At 48.4% G+C, this 21,296-nt stretch overlaps 1 protein-coding gene across 8 annotated transcripts in view; it reads right to left on the minus strand.

Moving 5' to 3' along the window:
* hivep2a (HIVEP zinc finger 2a) overlaps positions 1–21,296 on the minus strand; it is a 65,921-nt gene that overhangs the window by 11,145 nt on the left and 33,480 nt on the right. For 3 of the 8 annotated variants that reach the window (XM_018742460.2, XM_018742457.2, XM_018742458.2), the window contains exon 3: positions 9,108–9,237. The exons of 4 other annotated variants lie outside the window; for them this stretch is intronic. The gene's annotated coding sequence lies outside the window, so the exon portion shown is untranslated. Of the gene's footprint in view, positions 1–9,107; positions 9,238–18,881; positions 18,965–21,296 lie in introns of those variants that run through there. One more of the 8 variants, XM_018742459.2, reaches the window with a different exon arrangement.

Consider the following 21,296-nt stretch of genomic DNA (forward strand, 5'->3'; position numbering starts at 1 on the left):
GCTAGATGAGACTCCAAAGGCTACGCTGCAAAGGGGTCACTGCCATTTTCCTTTCCATAAGCCTATAGCTTTATCTAGTTTGTCTCCAAACTTATGCTAACAGATACGTTCTTCACACATAAAAGCTCATCTCTATGACATGTAGAAGCAAATAACATAAATGAATAACATGTGGATTAAGACATTTTTTTCAGAATTGCATAATCCATACCAGGTTGAGTAACTGTCTAAATATCACCTTGGTACGAAAGCAAAAACACTGTATGGTAAGTGGGCTCCTCAAAACTAAGGTGAGTCCTAAAATAGCTCAGAAGAAAACCTCAGGTATTTATAGTACCTGAAACATGAACTCTGGGTGCTGTTTTATGGTAATCTGCTGTTTTTCAATGGAAATGCATGCACTTCAAAAACCAAGCCTAACCTAAATGCTTCCACGAAGGCTGCTAAGCTGCGGTTAGCAACTATTTATGGCCCCTTGGTGGTTAAGACTTTCGGAGGCTGGAGGGGATCATAAACTGTAACCCCTTTATCCAGATCACTCAAGAGGCTTTTTCAAACCATGGAAAGTAGAGATAATCTTTGCTGCATAGCTTCTCAGCAAAAAATTTTCTTAAGGGTACAATAGTAGAGCCTTTCTAGTGACTTCTAGTGAGCAGCATCATATTCGTATAGCCAGTTCCTTAACCATTTTGCTATTGAGAAATAAACACTGTCCACAAAGCCATGCGGCACAACTTGTTTTCAATATACTGGCTCCCTTCCATTGTACAAGAATGCAGGAATAGCGGACTGGTGTAGCATCATCTGTAAGAGCAGCGTTGCAGAAAAGAAAAAAAACAGCCACATGAGGTCAGCACGCAGATAAAAGACTAATGAATTCAATTTTCAGGGGCACCGAAAAGGAGAATGAAGTGCGAGTGAGCACGACTGCCCAGATGAAAGGCTTCCTCTGCGATTCACGCACGCCCACCCCCACCCCCCCACCGCCCGCTCTTGGCCGAGGACTTGGCGAGGCCCACCTACATCCCATTCTGTGCTAAACAGTGCCCAGATGGCTTTGCGATGGAAGCCGTCTCCTCTAGATTGAGAGTTTGCGGGTTTTAATGTTCAACCGGGATGGACACAGTCTAGACACGAGTACTGAAGGGACCAAAAGGTATAAAAACTAGGATTTTCAGTTCAGAAAAAAAGCACACAGATGCAGTTCTTTCTCCAACAGCGAGGCACTCGAGGGCCTTCATGTGGTAAGGTGCCTTGTGTACTCTGTCCTGCAGGTCATCGCTTTAAAGAAGGCCATGTCTTCGGCAGAGGATATCTTGAAACTAGTTTGAGCGACTGGAAGTTACAAAAATTTTTATAGTTTTACTCTTTTGTACAAAGCTGTTGTCTGTTGCAACCAAGAGATGAAACCCACAACCCCAGCAACCACACCCCGAAGAACCTAGCAGGAAGCGGTAAAGGAACCAATCAAAGTCATGCCTTTGCTGCAAGAGGTGATGTCATGCAAGCAGCAAAATCACAAAGGCTTAATGAGCTCCACTAGAAGAACAGCTTCTTTTTATAATTAACCTGTCTAAGCATACCCGTCCACATTACTCTCTGCACCAAAGCTGCTCCGACAGTCGGATCATCTCTTTTCTAACAGGAGACGGGGCTCCTGAACCCCAAACCCTGATCGTAAGGTCTGAGCACAAACTCTCAGTGTCTAATGGTGTTAAAATTTTCACAAAGAGCTACTCTAACTAGATAAGCTGGTAGCATAGTGGTTAGAAGTGCTGCCTTTGTGCCCAAAGGTCACAGGTTCAAATAACACCCCCAGCTGTAGTACCCTTGAGAAAGGTCCTTACCCTAAATCGCTGCAGTAAAATTTACCCAGCTGCATGAATGGATAAACAATTGTAAATGTAATAAAAGACATAATTTATACATGATCATGTTAATGACAGGTCAGCTGCAAGTGTAGCGGTTAGAGCCACTGCCTTCGGACCCAAAAGGTCACAGGTTTGAATCCCACTTCTGGGTGTAGTACCCAGAGCAAGGTGCTTACCCTAAATTGCTCCAGTAACATTACTCAGCTGTGCAAATGGGTAAATTGTTGCAAGTAGCTTAGCATTAGAAGTTGCTTTGGAGAAAAGCATCAGCTAAATTAATAAATGTAATATAAATGATAATACAAGAGTGCTGGACAGCTATCCAACGTGCATATATACTTCATATATAACAGAATATATAAAATGAAAGATTAACTGTAACAACTTTCCTCTTTTTTCTCTCTCAGTAAATCTCTGCATTCACACTATATGTAAATAGAAAGTGGTGGTGGGGGGGGTAGAAACAGAAGGAAAGATTCTTTTTTTTCTAAAATCGCTGAGCTTACAGATGGATTGAGAAAGAGCTTAGGAACCATTAATGGAGTTCTGTCCAGAAGTAGCCCCTGGTGCGCGTTGCATAAGGTGCTCCTTTCATTCGAAAAGGAAAAGTTAGGAAAAGGAACAGAATCAATTATGTGATGCGGTTATTTATATCAGTGGAGCGGCGCTGAAAATACTGCACCCTTCTGACACCCAGCACGAGTCATGCTCTGGGAGTAGAGGAGCGTAGGCAGCGCGTGGCAAAGTGTGGAAGAACATTAATCCGACAGGGAGAAGAAGGACATCCTATAGGATTCGCAGGAACATTGATCTGGATGACTCACACAGGTTGCGTAAGGTGTCAAAAAAAAAAACCCCTATGAATATTCGCTCGGAAAAAGGGGTTGCTCTACCCGTCGGAGGCGAGGAATGCGCGCGCGCGCACGCCACGCACCCGCCCGCAGAAACGCACGCTCTCAGCTTCCGCACTTATGCGATTCCTCTGGAGATGTGATTGCTGGGGGGGGTCTTTAAGCAAGGCTCCTGAAGAGACAGCCTGATCGCCCACCCCGCCAACTCCCCAGCCAGGGCCTTCTTTGCAGAATGAGGACGTGGGAAGCTCTTAGCCAGGGGCCACGGCCAGCCCCCCCCCCCGCGCTGACGCACAACGCCATTGTCGTGGGGAGGGAGCGAATCTCGCAAGACCCTCGCTGAAAATAAAAACACATTCTCTCCCCTAATTCGGGGATTAGGCACTTCACATTTCTGCAGTCACGGGGGATTAGCGGCCGTTATTATTTCTTTGTGAACAGACAGCGTGCGCTACAGCTATCCCGAAAGGGTTTAAGCTTGCCGTAACGCTAACGCACGTAGCCGCGACTCGTTTTACAGCGGGCGGAGAAACCCGCTGGCCCGGCCTCACGCCGCTCCCCAAATCCTTGGCGTTAAGGTGCGCCTCGCGTTTCCGAGGCCCGCCGCACGGCGGCGAAGGCGTAGCCGCGCCTTCCTCCGCCTTCTGGAGCGCGGCTCCTGTCGGGGCGTTCCTTGAACCGTTCGGACAACGGCTAATCGGCACAGGTGAGCTCGGAACGGACCGAGCGCCGCAGTCCATAAAAGCCCAGGCTTCTGGGCGGCCCCACGCGCGAACGAGCGACCTTCCTTCTCCACCACCAGGTGTTTGAAATGCGCCGCGTTTTATCGACCCTCTGGGAGCGCAATACTTCTTAACTGGCACTGCTAAATAAACACGTCCCGCAGACTACAATGCGGCGTCTTTCTGCCAGCTACTCAGAGCCGAATTAAAAGAACCGTTAACTGTAGACTTCCAATCGGCTCCGCTGTAGGTCCTTGTTACTCTTCCAGCTCATTAGGGACGGAGAAGAAACTTTTACAACCTCGGCCGAATGCATCAGCTTGGCAAGGACGAGGCATGAAACCGAGCCTGAAAATAGACCGAGTTTGTACCCCGCAAACAAAGCGCCGCGTGTTTTAAGGGAGAATCTGGCGCAGTGGTGCCCGTTCACCTGAACCCAGGGGAAAAAATGATCACATTTGTGAGGTATTCAAAAAAAAACAGCTTCTGGAGAAAATGCTGCAAGAGCTAAAACACAATTTATCAGATACACGAATAAAGCAGCATCATTTATTCTCGTATTCTCCACCGCTACATAAAATAATCTGGTCCAAAGGTGCAGAATAACAACATTATCAATTTTAAATATGAACATTATCTTTTACCTTTTTTAAATATATAATTTTATTCTCTGACAGTAGTTAAAAGCCAGACCTCAATCCTCATAGCATCACATAGACTTTGGTTTCGAAGTGCAGATTCAGAGGCAATGTGTCTACAGGGGACTGCTGAAGATGATCCTCCATTTGCTCGCATGAATGGAACGAAAAACGGATGACTGCGAGTCCTTCTAACAGCTGCCCTCATCCAAAACACTTCCCCTTTTTTTTCCAAGCCTTGGGGTTTGCTCATGGCTTATTTTGAGTATTCCTGGGTGCGTCTTTTTGCTCATGTGGCAATTCGCTGAAATGGTTTAAGCCTCAGTAAGCATGTTTTACGGAGGTATCGCCCAGTGCGTTCGAGAGAAAGGCCCCAGGAGAAGGTTGCCGAGTGGATATTTGCTGACTCGAGGGAAAAAATATGAGTACAGCCACAATATCTCATTGTTATAACACTAACATGTGACTCTTCGTATGTCGACCTCCTATTGGCAGGAGGGTAGATTGCAACATCTTCTTGGATCTCTCCATCAAATACAATGTGTTGAGTTAATGCAATCTGGTCAGAAAAAAAAATGTCAAATGATTAATTATTACTAAAAAAACTAAGAACATTAATGAGTTTTAATGCTCTTAAAACATCTGCTTTAAATGTTGATTAAAAAATTTAGAATCCATTTAAATTTAATAATAGCTCGGCTTGTGATCACGTAGGACTCTAGCTCCTTATCCCTGCCATGAAGGACAACAGAAACAGCCCCATGTGGTAGTATGTTTGGGGCGATTCGGCCTGTGCGGAAGATGAGAGGGTCCCCAGCCCTGGACCTCCTATCCAGGCCTCACCAACCCTCAATAGTTAGATCAGACCCTTCATTTAGATATCGACGCAGTCTAGGCTCGCAGCCTTCATTTCCAATGTACCCTGTGTCCGCTGGAGAGGGTCAGCGAAAACCGAACCATGAGGCAAAGCCATACTAACCAAATCAGCAGCAGGCTAAAGCAGGCCAATTTGCGTGCTAGGATGTAGGACGGGAGCAGTCGGCGCTCTACCTAAACAAGCTTCTTCTGGAGGGGTGTGATGGTGATGTGAAGGTGCTTTTTTTTTTTTTTTTTTTTTTTACCAGATGTCATTAAAAAGCATTCACAGCACCTTAGGAAGGGTCTTGCTGATGAAAACTTTGGCCCGATATTCTGAATGAGCACAAAAGTAAATGAAAGAACAGTGAGTACTCTCCATGGTGTGTGTGTGTGTGTGTGTGTGTGTGTGTTAACGCTGGAAAAAGAAACCAAGAGCAGGATACACCCATTCCGCTGCCATATTCAGACAGAGTAAGCGGTGTGGGTGACAGTTTCTGCGCGGGAGGAAGGGGGAGGCATAACCCTGGGGTCAGCGAGTTGACAAACAGCGCTAAGAAAGGCCAGGTTACGTAACAGCAGAGCTGCATTGCTCTCCATCGGCATCAGCTTGTGCATGTGTGTGTGCGTGTGTGTGTGCGTGCGTGGGGGGGGGGGGGGGGGGGAGCGCACACCAGAGCAGGAGAGCGGGTGGGCTGTGCATTCGCCGCTAGAAGTGCAGACGGCGGCGACTGTTTAAAAAGCCGCCCGCGCCCTGCTGCCGCTCCGCGGCCGTGCCTGGAAAAAATGAACGCGCGGACAGGAAAATGGAAAACCCACAGCCCGAAGGTGGAAGTTCCAGCACGAGAAAAGCCGTGGAAGCCAGCAGACATCTTTGTTTGAAGACAATGGCTTCCTAACACGGAGGCAAAGAAAGAAGGACGCGTCTGGCGTAGTGCAGTTTGGAGGTACAACGTACAATCGGAAGAACTGGTATATTATCAAATAAGAGCAGGCGGTTTCCCTGGAGTACGTTACCTGCGTACCACGTGTATATATGCCAATAAAACTCAGTTTGCCTCAACGGTATTCTTTAAACAAGACAAAGGCAGCAGCTTTAATGTCTGCAGACTTCATTGTTGCTTGTGACAAATGTTATCTGTCCCGCCATTATTCCCCGCATAATCTAATGTAAAGGCCACAAAGAGGTTTTGTTCGAGTCGCACGGGCAGCCTTGGGGTTGCCCAGGGGAAGCTGTTTGTTTAGGTTCGTTCCTGAGTCTGTTTGTTTTTCGCGTTTCGTGCCAAGCAGCCTGAGTTTCCCCTTCTGGTCGGAGGACAATACTCTTCCCGGGTGCCAACCCAGGGGGCCACGTGAGTGTTTCTGAGGTGAGGGCGGGCGCATCTCACCGCCAGCGGTTCCTGACCTGTGGACGGCGGGCAGGGGTGCAGCAGGTGACGTGCTCTTGGAACGCACGTGTGGGAGAGACCCCCGGGGGCGCGGAGCCCGCGTTGCCCGTGAGATCCAGGAGACAAAGGGGTGATGTAACTTCTCACAGGAACCGGTAGGCAAGCGCACGTGATGCCCCTGATCTCCTCTACGGGACCAGGGGGCACGGAAAGAGCCCGACCTCCGCCGGAGGACGAGGCGGCGGAACGCCGGCCCGGGAAGAGCACGAGAGATTGAAAGAGAGCGAGGGAAAAAGTGAGTGCGAACAAGCAAGGGGAGAGAGTGAAAGAGAGAGAGAGTGTGTGTGTGTGTGTGTGTGTGTGTGTGTGAAAAAGAGAGAGAAAGAGAGAGAGAGAGCGAAGGGTGTACGAGTGAGAGTGAGAGCAAAGGTGTGAGCAAAACGAAAAGTGAGATAAAGGAAGAGGGAGAGAGGGTGACAACGGGGGAGAGAGAGAGAGAGAGAGCGTTTGCAGTGGACATGAGGTCATGAGCTAATGCTAGCGCCGCTCCCGCAGCCCAGACGCGCTCCCTGACCTGTAGTACAATCACCTACTAAACAGGAGCCCTCGGAGGCCTTGGGGAAGATGGAGGAGCTGGGAAGCGGGGCTCACGTGACTCTGCTCCCTGCAGACCGCCCTTCTTCACACGGAACCCGCCTCTCTCCGCGAACCGCTCCGAAGCTAGATGCGATTAACAAAAAGACGCCCGTCTCAACACCATCACGGCGAGCCTCCCCCGTGCGAGTGACGGCACCTGCAGCTTCTGGCTTGTGACTCAAAACTATTTTTGCCGAGATGAAACGGGCGACCGTAGGTGCCGTTGCGGCGTGCCTTCGGAAAGGTCTCGAACCTCAGACGCCCAGCGCTCCGCAGCTGCAGCTGTTTACTGTACATGTTTCCATTTAGCACTGGAAGAAACATATCACGTCCCCCATGGAGAGAAGGAGGGAAAACGAAAAAAAGGAGGAAAAATGCTCCATGTTGGTCTTAATTGTCTGTGGAAACACTGTCATATTTTCCACCGGCCAGGCTTGAAACCATTAGCGAGCGAGCCTTCATTAAATTTTCCACAACATTTTGCAGAAACGTCAGGAAGCAGCTGCAAAAAAATAGCACCGATTAATCGTCCCTCGCTGGTACCTCAACTCGCACGACGCGGCGTTCTCACCGGAGCTCTAATTCTTTTTCTTTCCTTCCTTTCACCTACCGTGGAACCTCATAAGGTCAGCCGTTCGCTATGTTGCAACGTGCAAGTTTCGATGGGGAAAAACGGGGTCGCTTCACTTGCGTCTACCTTAGACCTCGTTTTAACGGAGGGATGGGCGCCTGGAGGTATTTTACACGTCGGTACGAAAGCCGGTACCTTCTTGTCCTATAAATGATACTTTTATTTATTGATTTTTTTCTTTTTTTGTTATACAACACCATGCGGGCACAAATACATGAAGCTCTGTATTGTGCTTGCTGGCAAAGGCAAGTGGAAATGTTGTACCTCATAACTTCCAGGAACACGGCGAAAATGTGTGGCGAGGAACTTCAAAACAAGGGGAACTGCTAAGTCGAGAGAGGTAGTTGAGGTTTAAGGTAGTTGAGTTTAAGGACCTGGCAACTCCTTGGCCGACCCCCCCCCCCCCCCCCCCCAACCCCCCTTCCCGTCACAAGGAAAACATTAAATAAATTCCTCAGTTGGAGTGCCAAGTTTAAAAGTTTTGGTAATTCCGGACCATACCACACCGCACGGTGAAGACTCGAACGCTTTGCAGCACTAGCAAAGAGCGTCCGCTACCGCAAATGCACCTGCAGCAGCAGAGACACGAGCATCCGGGTTGTGCGTTTCCAAGCCGTGTGCCGCGCGTGAAGCATCTCCGGCACGAGAATGGATGCAAATAGATGTACATTTAGCGGTGTGCAATGGAAACGAGCTGGACTTTCCCTTCCTTGAAGGTGCGCCGTGAAAGCGGAAACAAGCAGGTATCGTGAGGAGAGAAGCGGTCAGCACACGTTAGCACAAAGACAGCGAGCTGTACAAGTGCGAAGAGGCTATGCCTGGAAAAAGGTTTCTATAACCTGAGCTAATTCAAGGCTACTTAATCCATTCTGAGCACAAAATGACAAACTCCCGTTGAGTGTGGTCCAATGGACATATCATGTTTCTCTGCGTTTAATGAGAAAACGCAGTATTATCATATAAGCTCGGCCCTCAAAGAGGGCACTGAGCGTGAAGGTGAAAGTCAAAATGGCACATGAATTAACGACATTCACTAGTCCAGTGTTAACATTAACACATGGTAAAGGTATACATTAATGAATATGTGGTCAAAACATACAATAAATAGCCCTCCCCCGAGGAGGAAGATGAAAACCCTGATTTTTTTTCTCTCTGAATCACTTGAGAAAATGGCCACAAATGCATCTCCTTTCCAACATGAACACCAGCAGAGAGCTTGGAAACTAAGCCGCAAAGATGAAGTCATCCAGCACGAACGCCAATCTGCATGAGTTGCTCAGTGCCACCAAATAAAAGCCCCAAAAGCGTCAAATGACATAAGAGGAACTATCCCAGACCTTAGACGGCAAGCTGAAGAGCAACCGCGATGAACTGAGATAAATCAAGATCTGATGCTGAGGTATGATTGCACTGCAATTCACGCATCAAGTCACCACTGACTGACTAGACTTCATTACATCCAGCACATGGTGCAGATCTCCTTTGCCGTTTCCGTGTGAAAGGCCCCGAACTCACCGGAGGTGTTCGATACGTAGGACCCCTCCCCTGAGGCCTTCGCGGCGGGCCTGGCGCCTCACAGAATCAGCCCGGCTTTCGCGACGATCACTGGGACCCCCTGGCCAGGGCTCGGAGACAAAGCGGACCACTGGAAGGAAAAGACACCAGAGGGAGACCGTTTCAGTGAGAGGTTTTCATGGCGCACATTAGCGTCAACTTACTAGCATTAGCGCTCGGAAGAGGCCGAGACCTCGTCCTCTAAGTCCAGCACGAAGGAAAAACTCCACGTTGCAATATGATATTTGCCATGAAAAATCAAAGGCAAAATGGCCCTGGGAATTAACAGCACTGTAGCAGCAGGTAAGTTAATAAGTCTTCGGAGGGAGCTTACTGCTGTAGCTTTATACAAGGTTTCTAAGAGTCTTTGCCGTACGAACGGGCAGGGTTCGAAACTACAGCAATGCGCCTCGCTCTGGATGGAAACGGAAGAACTGAGCTGCCGCCCTCTTCCATATCATCCGATCATCCGCTTCCCGATGACACCTTGGACCAATTACACAAATCTCATCAGCGTGCAGGAGGATGAGGTGTAATTAGGCTGACTGATCATCCAGGAGGACGGTTTCTTTAATCATTCCCGAGAACGTTCGGTGACAAACTACGAGCTATTCATATCTCTGTGCTGACAAATCACAGAAATTAAATTAAAAGAAACCCACCAGCCCTAGGCTACTGAGGCAGAGCCCCTACCAAAGCGAACGCAACCCCGCAACCCAAACCCAAACGCATCCCAGAAGCACAGCGCCTCTCTACGAAGATGCCACAGGGCTGTTGAAACAGTGTCCGTCTGGTGATATAAAATATTATATCGCGGATTTTGGTAAACCTTCTTTCCGGGGCTTACAATTGGACACGATGCATTTTATGGCTTCTAATTTCTTTGACAATATGCAGTGCCAAAATATTTTACACGTCTCCTAGAACTCAACTCAAAAATGGCACCGATCCGTGCTGGACGGATGACGCACCCAGACAATTCGGCTAAGTTTTCTTTGTACAGGCTGTTCATACATGTGACAGTGTGTGACACACTATGACACCACACATCAGGAATACCATGATGTAATGTGATGTAACAGCTCAAAGACAATGCCTGGAATACTTTTACAAAGTCTACAGCATGATCGCGGTATGAGGTGTCCATATACCGCCTCAATATACCTTGCAGCCAACCCAGAGTCTTCAGCAAGGTCAAGAGCTGAAGAATATACAGTTCCAGACGTCCTGTTTTACCAAAGGCCTCAAGGGACCACAGGTAGAGAACTGAGTTCAAATGTCAAAAGCCAATCTCTGTCTTGTGGGAGGGGCCGAACACGCAATGCAATGACGGAGCGCATAGGTTAGCCCACGGCCACGCTCTTATAAAACTGACTAGAGCAGACAGGCCCTATGAGTAAGAGTCCAGCTGAGGATCGCTGAGGGACTTTTACATAACAGCCCTCCCAACGCATGCGCTCAGACGCGTACACGGACACGCGGGATGGAGCGAGCAAGACAGGCAAGCCGATGCAGACCTTTCGCTGACCGGAGACATTCGTATATGAACGTTACCATTACCCAAAAGACATCCTACGACGCATGTTGTCTTTACACCTGAAGTGCGGGCAAAGTGTGACTGTTTCTCCTTCTATTTAAACGTTACTTATTAGTGGAAAGAAGAGGAGGAAGCTGCAGCCAACGTGCGGGCATTTTCAGACTGTAGCGCTCCTTCGGCGGTGTGGTCCTCGCATGAATGAACTGCATGACCCCATATGGTCCTCCCCCAGCTCCCTGGCCAAACACAGCTGAGCGTGCAAACCAACAGCCGTGGGTGATGACAGATCTTCCTCCGCAGAAAGGCCTAATTCGTTTCAATTTGTGCTCCCGACACAGCGGGCGAGTAGGAGCTCCTCCGAGGACGTCTTGAGTAAATGACGCCATCATCGACTCCTTGAGGGGGAACATCGCCGTGCCCCTGGAGATCGGAGGCTATTATTGGCTTCGGATCGCACCGGGACTCAGCTCGTCTGTGTCGGCTCAACGCGCTTTGTCAGCCACAGTCGGAGCGTGTCTGCAGTTTAATGCTGTCGTGTCATGACTAGAGAAACATGCATCAATATTCACCGAACGGCCGCACGAATATCTGGGTACAACGCACCACGTTGCTCCCGCGTTCCTGTTCCCTAGTTATATCATAAAGGGAAATCATTCGTGTAACTTGATGTCAAGTTACACGTGTAAAATACAAACAGTACTATACAATTTCACGCACATAAAATGAGCCGCACAGCCACGTTACCGCGGGCAATCCGAAAAACACCTTCTCACCCATCCAAGTTCTTATCCTGCAAAACAAATTTAAAAGCTTATGCTTTCCAGCACAGTGGCTAAGATGAATAACTGAATCAGCGGTAAAAAATTTTACTCAGCGGCTGACGAGTAGGCCTGAGAGTTAAGCAAACAAACAGTTAAGCCTTCGTTTTAGCATTGTCACAAAAGAATCTTGTCCGGCGATGTATGTATTGTCTCAATCTAAATGGGATTACAAAAAAAAGATGATCAAATATCACACACATCCCTATACATGTTTTAATCCCCCACCGAATCCTGCTGAGGAGAAAATCCTGTTATGCCGATGAACGAGGTCTGCTGTATACAGAAGTGCTGAAAGACTAGGGCATGGATGCACCGCAAAGGCAACGTTACGCAATCCCTAAATTCTTAAACAGTTTGGACCGTTGTGTCCGTGAACACGATGAATTGTTTTGGTTGCTGCTGCAGGAATTCTGCGTAGAAGATTAAGCTGGCAACGGTCAGGAGACGGCAGCGTATAGCACAGTCCTGGCACCGCGTGTTAGACTGGCGCCCCGTCTACGTTACGTTACAAACTGCATAGTGACAAACATACTTCAGCTACATAAATATAATTGCAGAACAATTTTTATGGCAACGTCTATTTTCTTGCAAAGTTAAAATTTTCACACACTTTTTTCAATAAGGTCACTCACATTCAACGCCTTCTCTCAAAGGTACAACAGCAGTTCCTTTTCAATCCCTCCTCTAGTTCTTTAACAGTCATGTCACCTCCAGGCAAACGGTGCTTGTGGATTACAGAAACAACTCACCCGTCAGCCCAAATCCCTCAGCAGCCATTGCTATGAACCCTCGCTGCCGTCTCCACTCTCCTGCACTTCCACAACATTATTCGGCTGATAAAATTTTAATGCTATGTAATAAAGAAAAGTTACCGAGATCATCCGAAGTGGCATTAAGAAGCTAAATGTATCACACCGCGGTTGGCCCCGGGGGCAGCATGTCCGTCAGCAGCCAAATTTCAACTCCCGGCACCGGCACCAAACTATGGGGAAGACGAATGAGCCTTCAGACACACCTGCTCCAGAGCATGACACCCGCACACTCCCAGAAACACATCTAAACACGGACACTTTGAGACAAACAGCACAGCCTCCGACACACGGCTCAAACACCACACCACCACCTAGTTACGGGAAAACAACATACTCAACGTGACAGGAACTCATCACAGTCAGTGTTGCTTTTCTCCATCAATCCCCGCCACTCAGGCTGCAGTTCCTGATCAATCCCCACCGCTCACGCTCCTATGATGCCCCATTAGTCCCCACCTCCACGCTGCGGTTCCCCATCAATTCTGGCATTTTATGCTGTGGTTCCCTGTCATTCCTCACCTCTCGGCTCCTGGTTCCTCGTCAACCGCCGCTTCTCGTGCCCTCGTTATTCATCAACTCCTGCAATTCATGCTGTCGCTCCTCATCAACCCCCAACTCATGTCTCAATTACTCATCAATCCCTACCTCTTATGGTGTCATTCCCTATCAATCCCACCTCATGTCTCAATTACCCATCAGCACCTACCGTTCACATTGCAGTTCGCCAATGGCCACCTCTATGGTCCCACGTTGCCCATAAGACCCCAACTTCCCTACCGCAATCACCCATCAATCCTCCACGTCCACTACTTGAGATGATCACTCCTAGAGTAAATGGTGAGCTGGGGACACAGTTGCAAACAGCGTAGCTCTCAAGCACACAGGCCCCCACGTGAGGTTCCATCGGTAAAATCAGTCCTTCTTACTGTTCGTCATGTTAAAATGACTTACATAATTAATACAAGTCTACTTAATAAATACGGCTAAATTCCATGCTTTTTTGTGCCTTGGCTTTAATTAGGCTTGTGGCTTCAGGCATCACGAAAAGACAATGCAATTACCTTATATTTAATGGGGAAACTTAAAAATTTATAGAAGGAAACCAAATAGTATGCTTGAAAAATGGCACGCTAGATGGCAGGGAGGAGATGGGGTTTGGCGACTGGCCGTAAAAACCGTCCGCAGAAGAGTCTCCCTGTGCGGTCACGCAGTCCTGGGACAAACACATAGAGATCAGAAAGCCCCTGTTGTTCTCTTCTGCAGCCCCTGCTGTGGTGACCGCTGCGTTCTCTCTTCATCTCCTCCCCCTCCCGCCGCCATCTCCCTTGCACAGACGGCCTAATGGAAACACCAGCACTGATGGATGAGTCCATCGCTGAGGAATCCGCTGAAGAGCTGTGGTCATGACATCAGAATCACACTTTTTATTGTTCGGCTGTGACTACTCCCCTGACAGCTGAGGTCGGGAGTCGCGTTACCCTTCTCAAATGCGGGAAATCGACTAAGTGGATTTCCTGAAGGGGGGGGGGGCATCTTTTATTCACATTATCCTAATATTTCACTCAGTATATAAGGTAAAAGATGATGCGGGAGATGGACCTCTTTTCACGCAGGCTTTCGAAAGAATGGTTATTGAACTTCTGGGAGAAAACCGAGACGCGGATCCCAGAGGAAGCAGGCAGCTCGTTCGACGCACAAGGCGGACACGAACACATGGCTTTGTGTACCTTGGACAGCCTACTCTAGCATTGTGGTTCTCCAACAGCCTGACTGAGTTTCAACAAGATGGGGAAGCGCAACAACAGCAGCTGGCAATAACCCCTGCCTTGCACATCACCTCACATGTTCGGTTTTCTGCTTTTCCCAGAAGCGTGTGCCACATGGAAATGAGTTGAGAGCCCATCACTTAATATCCTGCAGAAACATTAGCCCAGTGCACAAACCTAACGGATTTTTACAGGTCGACCCTTTACGTGACAAACTATCAGGTTCCTTTACGTTGGTCCGATACCCGATGGGTGCCGCTTCGTCTTTCATTAAGCGTCTTTAGCAAAGAGGCTAGTTTATGAAACATTAAGAGGGCGGCACGTGGCTTTTATCGGAAATGAATCACACGTTACATCAGCGCCATGAAAAGAGATGCAGCTCTGCAACTGCCTGAATCTGGGATCGTGAAAAACACTTCCTCGTTCCCCTTGGATTATTCTGTTGCTTAGCAGACACTTGTTATCCAAATATACTTTCTCCTACTATGCCTAACAGTTTCATCCATTTTTAAAGCAAGGTATATTTACTAAAAATTCAGGACAAGAACCACAGTCTGGGGTCTGCAGCCTTATGGACTAGACTCTTAACCACAAGGCTACGTACTGCCTTTTCGTAGGGGGAAAAACAGAAAAAGAAAACATATTTATAATGTTAATGTAACAAAGAACACGTGCTGACAGATAAATTTGCAATGTGCACATTTACCACAGATAAATGCACAACCTATATGTATATTTGTGAACCAAATCCTTCATTAGAGGCATTTTAGGAATTCAAAAACAAGACCGAAGGCCCTAGTACCCAGGCGAGCTACCTTAGCCGCCTGTTGCCGCTGCGGTGTTCATCAATCGGTTATCATCCCCTTCGGTCCCCTGCAACACACCCGCTCCCTTTACACGCGGAACAGGAGCTCAGCCTGACCCCCATCCCTCGGTCTCTCCAGTACCAGACCCGTGATGGAGGGATGACTCAGGGCTCCTGTTGGACAGCCGTCAGGAGGGAGGATGTGTGTTGATAGGGTTGAGGGGGATGTAAACTAGCCCAGAAGTCTTAGCATCAGCCTGAAAACATCTCTCATCAGGAAGGGTGCTTTCAGATGGCTGCTGAGTCAACCAGATGGGTACAGATAACAAAAAAGAAGTGGGACCCTATCCAAAAGTCACCCTTCCATTTACTGTTTCTCCTTTTTGACACAGAGAAGGGTCATGAGGGCAAAGAGAACCTGAGCCTATGAAATAAATCACACTGTTAGCAATGGCATAAATCAGTTCAGCAGGCACTGTAACCCTAACCCTAAGACAAACATCACCTGAATTTCAAGCTAGATAGAAGTACGTAATTCGTACTGCATTTCCATTACCATTTAATGTAATTCTCATGAACCACAGGTGAACGTACTCAGGTGTTGATGTTAAACTAGCAAGAACCTGGCGGTCATTCGGCCCCCCTGCTGCACTGGTGCTGACCACTGCTGTGTGCCATTTTCACACTGCACATTGTTTCCATCCAGAGACCAGCTGCTCCATGTGGACCCATGTTGTCCATCTGAAGTTTCCAGGGCAGCTACTAGGCAGAGACTCACAGTTAGTCATCTCAGCCGTCCTTATGTCGAAGCCAGGGAAGCGCGCACCGGGGCACTACGGAACCAGAGGCTCCGTCCCTCCGATAACGTAAGGTAGCAGGAGCCAGCAGGTGTAGTCAGCAGGTGGAAGAAGTTCCAAGCAATCACCTGAATCATTTGAATTCTTCACAGTACTTTGTGTTTCAAGAGAACGTGGCGCTTTGTGTTGCCATGCACCGAAACAGCCCTTCAGCAATAATTACAGGCGGAGAGACTTAATCCCGCTAAAGTAACTGGAAAGGCGAGTCTGAGTAACAGATGTCACAATCCTCACCGGGGACACCCTAGTCACGCAAAAGTTACAAGCTGTTGTCTTCTCCTGACGTTCGTCAGCATGTTGAGCACGCTCACTTTTACACGCTCGGACAAGAATCCAGGCTTGAGTTCCCATGAACGCCGGCGAAAAGCTTTCTACACAGACACACAGAGCTTATTGCGGTTATCAAAATCCATAGTTAAAGAAAAAGAAACACACTGTATATTTCATAAAGATCTGAGACCAGCAGTGGTACGCTTTAATATGCAATGTCTCTATAAAATAAACAAAATTAAACTGAGAAAAGAACCATTTTAAAGGTAACCTGTTTCTGCAGAAATTCGGTACAGAGGCTACATGCGTGTAGTCTGCTTAACCACTTATCTAATCGGGGTTTTGGTGACAGGAAGCACGTGGCAAGACAGGTAGGGTGCATCCCAGGAATCACAGGACACACTCGTAACACAGAGCACCTCCTGGAGAAACCCGCAGAAACAGGGGCCGGGCTCAAACAAACAAACCCCCCGAAGCCTCGATAAACGACACCTCCCGCTGACTCATAAAGCCACATCTTAAAACGGGGAAAAAAAATGTCATTAACCGTTACGTGTTTACATAAACACGCTTCCAAAACACCACTATACTTACCATGTGATCTTTTTTCAGTTTTGCTATTGACAATCTAGACAGAAGTTCCATAATGACACATTTGACAAACTACACACTAAAATTATCCACTCATTTCGTACTTCTTCGAGGTCAAAGGGCAAAATGATGGATGATAGAAGCACTTTCGTTTCTACTCTCGGAAGAGCAGTGCGACTGAGGTTATGTCGCTTTGCATTTATTGACTCCGAGCTTCCGCACGTGCACGTGCACTGAGCAATCACAGTCCTGAGCGCTTGGTCACTTAGCGGCACGTTGTTAGGACTCAATACCACTGACGAAACTTTTTAAAGATCATAAAACATGTGTCTCAGACACCCGTGACAGACTAGAGAGTTTCAGATTGAGACCGGGTAAATCAGGCAGCCCAGCCTTGTGTGAAACCTTCATGTTACTGGGAAGTTGTCATTAGGCACCTATTAATGCACAGAGAGGGGTTTTTTTTATTATATAATAATAATAATAATAATAATAATCTGTATTACTGTTGTTGTTCTTATTAAAGTTGCTTGGCAGATACTTTCATGCAAAGCTGCTGATCTAAAATACCTTTTTTATTACATTTGTATATATATTTTTCCAGAGCCAGCGAACCCAATAGCCTTACAGTCACAAAACCAGTTCCTCAATCACTGTGCTGCTGTGATTGGTCAAGACCTGGTGTCAAATTACACCCCCCTTTCACAGCTCAGCTGGTAGCGTAGTGGTTAAAACTGCTGACTCTGGCTATAAAGACCGCAGGTTTGATCCCCCCCTCCAGCTGTAGTACCCTTGAGCAAAGGTACATACTCTAAATTACCTAGCTGTATAAATGGGTAAATAACTGTAAGCTTATGATAACTGTAATGTTAGCATTATAAGCAGCTTTGGAGAAAAGCATCAGCTAAATGTAACTCGCATTTTGGTCTGCAGCTGTGCGTAATACTGAACGCTTGACTTGCGACTGAAAGGATCAAGGAGGAGATCTATCACCGTACCTCTGAGACCAGTACTTAAGTTCCATGAAATGGCCTTTAGTATAAATAGGTAAACACGTTAAATGGTTAACTATACAACCAATCTGGGCTTTAAGCAGCTGCGGGGAGGGGGAAAAAAAAAAAACAGGCTAATTAATTTTTAAAGCAAGAGTGCGGTGCATATGCACAACAGTTGGAAAACGCAATCTCGGTGTAAAGTCTTTAGTCCTGTTTAACATTTCACCGCAGTCGGGCACAGGTGTACACTCCCGGCAACCTGGCAAGCGTGGGACAGGTAGTAAGCAAATACGCAAGGATCCTAAAATACCGGCAGGGCTTTTCCAAGGGACGGACACCCGATAAGCATCTGGAGGTTGCCAGCTGTCCGTAACGGTGCGGCCTGTGCCAAGCGTCGTCCCCTTCCTGGGGGAGGGGTGGGGAGGTCCTCGGATTCCTCCATTTCCTTCGCAATTAGATTCTGTCCCCCTCTTTTCTTAATCGGTCACACTGCATGAAAAGAATCGCGGCGCCATGAAAGCAGTTTGTCTACGCTACGATTTTGTAAGTAATTGAGCCTATTTGTTTAACACGATTACGGCCATTACCTCCGGGAATTTGTCAAAGAGACAGAGAGCGTTCTCTCGTGTCGGCGCGAGGGTCGGTCCTCGGGGGAGGGGGGCGTCGCAGCTGCGCGAGCAGTCGGCCGACGGCTGCCGAGTCCAGCCCGCGACACCAAAGCGGCGATAATAACCGCCCTTTCGCACGAACCGGGAAGGCCTGCACCACAGCGTGGCAGACGCTACTCATTTGTGCACCGCGCATATGAAATCAGCGTCATCTCGGTTAATTTGGTTTCACAGCTATGTCCATTTCGCTATCTGAGGCGACGTTTCGCCGCCCCCCCCACCGGTGTCAAGAGGCCGGACTCCGCAGGACACTGGAACCGAGGGATCAAATGAAGCTCTCGAGCCTTTTCTCGCTGGCAGCGCCGGCACCGAACTATCAGCCTGCTGCCAATTTCGTCCATCGCCACGGTCGTACACATCTCCATTGTTTAAAGTTCCAAACTTTCTTCCCTTCTGCCAGTTCTACGATTTTGAACGCATCACCCGATGGCTGCTGCTGTTAAATGGCGTAACGTCGAAAACGGATCTAAATATAACGCGCAGGCATCGGACGACGGTGTTAAAGGGGCTGAGCAGCTGCATCAGAATTTCATACAATCTCAAAGGCTGTCGTGGGAACGCGAGAAGAACCCGGCCGGCCACAAAGCTGCAGAAGGTCTTGTTCCGACTTTACCTTGTGACTTTGTCCGAAGGGATTGAAAAATCCTGATGAACAGGATGGTCGTCGAGGCATTTTTCAATGAAACTCCAGAGAGCGGCTCGCGCTGTACCATAGGCAGGCGAACGGAAACTACACTTTACTCTGCGAGTGAACTTCCTTAACCCCTCCCCATCGCGAAAACAGACTACGCTTCTTCGACTTTCAGGATGATCGTCTGCCGCGAGTCTACGTTGCGGCCCATCGCCACCCACGTCACATTTCGTTCGCCGCAAACGAAAGCACGTCGTCACAGCCGCGGCCGACGGCACGGAGAGAGCTCCAGGAAGCGGTCGGGCCGGGTGCCTGAGCAAGAGCGGGCGTCCGCGACCGTCGCCGGAGGAGACCTGGGAGGAAGCGGTTGCGCTCCCACTCGGAGGGGACCGGCGAAGGGGGAGGGTCCGGGTCCCTGACACAAGGCCAACCGTGGGTCACAGAAGCAACGAGGGTGAGGGGGGGGCCGAGGGGGGAAAACAGCAGAGGAAGTGGCGTACTCAAGACTCTTGGTTCCACTTGATGCAAATTACCCAGAATCCTTCTCTCCTCCAAACCCCACCCGTGGAACAGAACATGCACGTTTACACAAACGTATCGAAACACCATTGACCCTACTGTACCCCCCCCCCACCGCCACCGCCACCGCCACCGCCACCTTGGCCGCCTTCATTCCCTTCGAAAGCAGATCTTTCCAAGTCACAAGCTGTCACTCACCGCCGCCAAGGAAAGGGGAAAACTAGGGTGACTCTCGTCTTTTTCCGTGTCTGTCAAAACATGTTGAGCGCGCTCTGTGGAAATGTTCATTAGACCGGAGCTTTTGAGGTAAACTGAGCATGAATTTCCATTTAGAGACGGCGCGGTATTATGGAGACACCAGCACCGGAGAAGATAATTCAGCGTTTATTTTTCTCTTTTTTAAAGTGCCGAGATAAAGCGGTTCAGGGAACATTTACATAATTGGTTTTCCAAACCCTGAGAAAGGCGTTGGTCATGATACACAAACACAAACGGCTGCGGCCGCGTACTTAGACCATACTTACTACTGGTGGCCCCTGAGCGGTGCAAGAGGGGGAAGGGAAAAAGAAAAAGAAAAAAAGAAAAAAAAAAATAAAACGCTTGTGGCACAGAAAAAAAGGAAAGAGATTTAAAGGCAATTATACACCCCCTCAAACGATTAACGAGCCCCTGATGGTAGCTGCGCGAAGAAGCCGCGTCGGAGGAGCCGACTTCCGCTGGCAGCCCGAGAGCAGGTGCTCCAATGACTTCCTGTCACCAGAGGAGATTTTCGGCCTAGTTTCGAGACAGAGGATGTGGGTGTTGTGAAAAGAGCCGGCCGGGGGAGTGGGGGAGAGGAGGAGGGGGGGTGTCGGGCTGACATAAGCGCCAAGCGGAGCGCGCAGAGACGAGCCATCGGGTTGACAAACGATCCCAGGCTGCCGGGATTGCGAGAGAACCTGTAGAGGGACGTCATTTACACTTTCATTTTCAGGGGCTTTTTTTTTTTTCGTTAGGTGGCAAGCCGGTGCGTGACTCCTGAATCACACATTAGGCAACAAAAGGGCGTTTGTTTGGAAATGTAAATGACGGTATTTTCAAACTGCCCCACGAAAGTCTTTCTTTCTTTCTTGTTTTTTTTTTTTTTTTTTTTTTTGAAATAAAGCATGAATCAGAGATATGACACCCCTGTAGAAAACCACCCTTCCCAAGAAACAGAAAATCTCATTTTCCAGTCCAGTTTTTTTCTTTTTTCTTCACTGCAAACTGTCGCCGCACGTCAAAATGTCATACGGTTGTGTCTCAGAAAGTCGTCACGAACGTTTTGCAATCTCCCGTGTGCTGCATGGGGGGGGCTCTGAAATGACGGGGCTTCCTTCCAACGCTCGCGTTTCCCATCATCACAGTAAATCATTCTCTGGATGCCTTCTCTCAGAGTGGCCCAGAGAGGCACCAAGGCCTCCTCATCCAGCATGAGGACAGCGAGAACATCCAGTTGGCCCACCGGTACGTTGTTCAGGATTTAAACACACCTTCTTGACATACAGAAGGCACTGACGATTTGAGGACATAATTAAATCCACAACCCCCCCACCCCAAACACTTTCACTGGGAACGGAAAACAAAGCAGGATTTTCTAAAGTCGTCCCAAGACTAGCTGGTCCCGAGCATGAGCCCTACTGCGCCACCCAACGCTTGAGCAGAGCTCGCCGATTCTGGGATAGGGCTGCCCTACTGCAGGTCTTTCTCCATCCCCCTGTAAATGTAGTGCCATAATGGGGTAAACGCCATTGAACCCTATAGAACTGGGCGTGTAGGCGAGTAATCTTAAATACGCAGCTGTAATGAACAGTTTTGGGAATTAAGGGCCAGTCCCTTTGAATAATCTACAGCATAGTT

This window comes from Scleropages formosus, chromosome 1 (assembly GCF_900964775.1).
Source record: "Scleropages formosus chromosome 1, fSclFor1.1, whole genome shotgun sequence".
NCBI lineage: Eukaryota > Metazoa > Chordata > Actinopteri > Osteoglossiformes > Osteoglossidae > Scleropages > Scleropages formosus.